The following is a 3,547-nucleotide window of genomic DNA, read 5'->3' on the forward strand; positions in this document are numbered from 1 at the left end:
CAGTCTAGGTCATTTTTCTCACACTATGGTCGTAGCAGACCTTGCACTGCCTGTAGCGGTCTCTATCTGTTCTCTTCCGCTGGTGTGTTGGACTGCCCTGGAGACGGCACTGTGCTAACATGCTCTGGGAATGGACCTGCGCTCGGCACAGACTCCCTCTCGTGCAGGTAAGCGCCTGCAAGAACTCGCATGTGAGTTCTGTCAGGAAAGCCAGCTGATTCATCCTGTCTCCGAGTGCCCTAAGCACCACGTAGGCATCGACATCCGCCATGTCAAGAAGGTAGAACAGTGCCTTCTAGTACCATCCAATAGACCTGTACGTCCACAAGTTTAGTGATGACGAAGTGGGAGAAGATGGCTAATGGTGTGGATTCACTGTGCAGGTCGGGAACTTTATCTCCAGGACAGCCAGAGAACCCAGAGCGCCTTGGCATGTTCTCCCACTTGCTCCACTTGAACTCAAAAGCGTTCTGTTCCCACGCTCGAGCTCCAGTAGTAGACAGCGGCTTATCCGAGTCTAGACCCGTGTTGTGCTGGGACACGTAATCCAGCTCGGTCATTGCCGCTGCCGTTGTACGGATGACCTCGACCCCTCGTCTGAACTCTCGTCGTTTTGCGACGTTGCCGAGGGTGCGGCCGAGGTGGAAGGCCGCAGGTCGTCTGGCAGAGTAGGAGCTTCGGCAGTAGTATCGGAAAGGAATCTAGAGCTCAAGCAGTTAGGCGACATCTCCAGGGAAGCACAGAAGAGAATAATTTACTAACAACAGCAACATCAGTGATATAATAGATTTATGTCAACTCAGTTTATAGAAAATTGTGACCAGGCAAATCACGCCAAATTCCTTTCCCCGCCAAAACCAGTAATAACTAAAGGACACTTGGACTGTACATGGCATTGCAGCACCCTCTCTGATTGCATTTTTTAGCTGAACCATGTCTGTAATGACAATGATAAGTATAAGTATCATTATAATTATCATGATTATCCGCTAATGATGAAAATACACTTCGAGTAAAGAAAGTACAATCTGCACGCCACTCCTCGTATGGCCCGGACGCCTTGCCACCGCCGGCAAGGCCGCCGCACGACCTACATGCCAACGGAGACACGACCGCTGACACCATGGCATGTTCGTCTTGCCACCCGGAGTTATTGAGGTTAATCGCGATCGCCCATCGAGAACCACGTCTGCTACTGCCATCTAGAAAGACACCGAGACCGGACGGTGGCCTCGGTGGGCGTGTGGTGTGGGCGGCAGCAAGAGACACGGGAAGGGCGCGCCCGGAAGGAGGTGGCCACGACTTCAGGCCTCGTTTCGTCGTCTTCGTCGTCACTGGTGCTCATGAGCTGCTCTTTGTAAGGAGGCAGAAACTGGCTCTTCTCGAGACAAATTACGGCTTTGTTTTGGACTAGTTAGAATGAATGCGCTGTATTGCTCTCTCCTTAGAAGAAAAAAATATATATAAATAAAATACATGAATCAAGATGTTGCGCGACCGGTCTGCATGCGCGTTGGAGGGTTGTGGGTGTTGTCCACATGAGCGTTCCACGTGTGTTCGTCTGGAGGGTCGGGCGGTCACGTTCCGGCCGCGGGGGGCAAGAAGCCCTGGCCTTGGGGGGGGAGGTTCGGTTGCCGACGCGCACGCAGACCGGCCGGGACGCCAACACCTATATGCGTCACGCGTTTTTGGTGCCGTAGTTTGGCTGCCGCAAAAGCTTCGTTCTCCAATGAGGTCGTTCTCGATACCAAGTCTTTTTTTTCGTCTCATTTCTAAATGAAGCGTTTATTGTTGATTTTAGCCCGTTCGACTGTGTTCTGCCCCCCCCCCCCCTCAAAAAAAAGTCCGTGTACGTGGTCTAGGCTCTGTCGTCTCCCTTGGTTAGTGTTTGTGCTTATGCATGAGGAATGGAGTAAACCTTCTCTCTTCATTGGACAGTTATGCATAGTTTTGAATATACATTACTTAAAGACGATCTTTAGGGTGGACAGTTCATTTGACATCTTTGTAAGCAACGTTCAGGGGCTGGTGTGCGGCCCCCGGCGAGAGAAATGTTGTATAGTTGTTGTTGGAGTGATAATCACCTTGGAATTTTATTTGAAACAATGTATAATTTTTGTAGACTATCTAGTGGTCACAACCTTTTCTGTGATTGTACATGCAACTCTGGGTCAACAGCAGTTTTATGACCGTATGATGTGGTCTTAAACAGTCATTGCATTTGCAAGTAATTTGCAGATGCAAGTTTCTTACCACCACAGATAATAAATAGTACATCACAATAAACCAACATGTGACCATAGATCCAAAATGAGACTACCACAATCTCACCAGAATGCAAGAGATTTCCACATGGTAAAGTGACCATTACGTACTACTAGAATAAAGGCTATTATTGTGCTACAACACGCTCACACTGCCAGGGCGGGCCTTGGGGACATGGGCGGTTCCTGGACTCCCCTCTCCCCCATCCCCCCCAAGTCCCACCACCCTTTGACACGGGTCACATCCTGCGTGTCCACTTGATATGGAAGTAAAGAGGTCAGACATCACATGTGAGTCTTTGTTTTTCCTTCTGCTCCTGATGAGCGTTTGGCCACACTGCTGTGCACCTGACACGCGTCTCAGGCTCATCTCAGAATGCACAACAATGTACAATTACCCTTACCTTTTACTTACACGGAACTGATACGAAGTCAACAAAAGTATATTGCAACATTAGCTTAAAAAATACAGTTGGCAAACGCATTCTTACTCCATGTACTCCTGGTATTTTCAAGTTCAAACTCCCAAACCAGAATAGTTTGGTAGATAGTTTGGCATATCCTTGGTACTCAGCCACTCGTCACTAGTAAAGAGTCATACATTTTTTTCGAACAACTTTTCTTCAATATTTCTTGTATTTGCTTTCCGTCAGAAGCCAACCAGCTTGTAATGAAATTTGATTTGCATTAAATGTAAACAATGCCCAAATTAAGACACATTTACCAACGTGTGTCGATATCGATTTTCAGCATTACATAAAAAGGAAAAGGTAAGCAGCAAACCATTAGTACCGAACCAACAAACCTACCTTTTGAAATTGTTACGTTGTTCGGCTGCATGTGAGCTGTCCCCATATTAAAAAGGTTAATGGCACCTGCACAAGACTCATTTCACATAAGTGCATTTATAAAACTTTTGTATCAATAGCTTTGTAACGTTAAACTGAAGTGTAACATTAACACTTTTTTGAAGCATCACGACTACTAACAATACCGCATTCTCCTTTTGTTTCTATTCGGCCAATGCCAGTCCCATTACATCTAGAGATATATTTGTGCTTCCCAATTTATTTTCTACCTGAATGAGATTGAACAGTTCCATAAAGCATGGCATGTAAATGACGTTCCAAGAAAATTGTTTATTTCTGATTCAGTTACAATATCTGAACATCAGTTCGATGTCCTGCAATATGCAAGCATTCATTCTACCTCAGACCATTTATACATTTATCTGTTTCATTCCTTTCGACAGTAATGGAACTGTTGTTTTATCAAACATACTG

General features: G+C 46.2%; 1 protein-coding gene across 1 annotated transcript in view; it reads left to right on the forward strand.

Moving 5' to 3' along the window:
* The window catches only part of LOC119593157, a gene marked incomplete in the record, with an annotated part of 106,179 nt that extends 103,625 nt beyond the window's left edge, over positions 1-2,554 (forward strand). Inside the window, 1 exon segment of the mRNA XM_037942122.1 lies at positions 1-2,554.
* Between the last annotated feature and the right edge of the window lie 993 nt (positions 2,555-3,547).

The sequence above is a fragment of the Penaeus monodon genome, chromosome 31, assembly GCF_015228065.2.
Source record: "Penaeus monodon isolate SGIC_2016 chromosome 31, NSTDA_Pmon_1, whole genome shotgun sequence".
NCBI lineage: Eukaryota > Metazoa > Arthropoda > Malacostraca > Decapoda > Penaeidae > Penaeus > Penaeus monodon.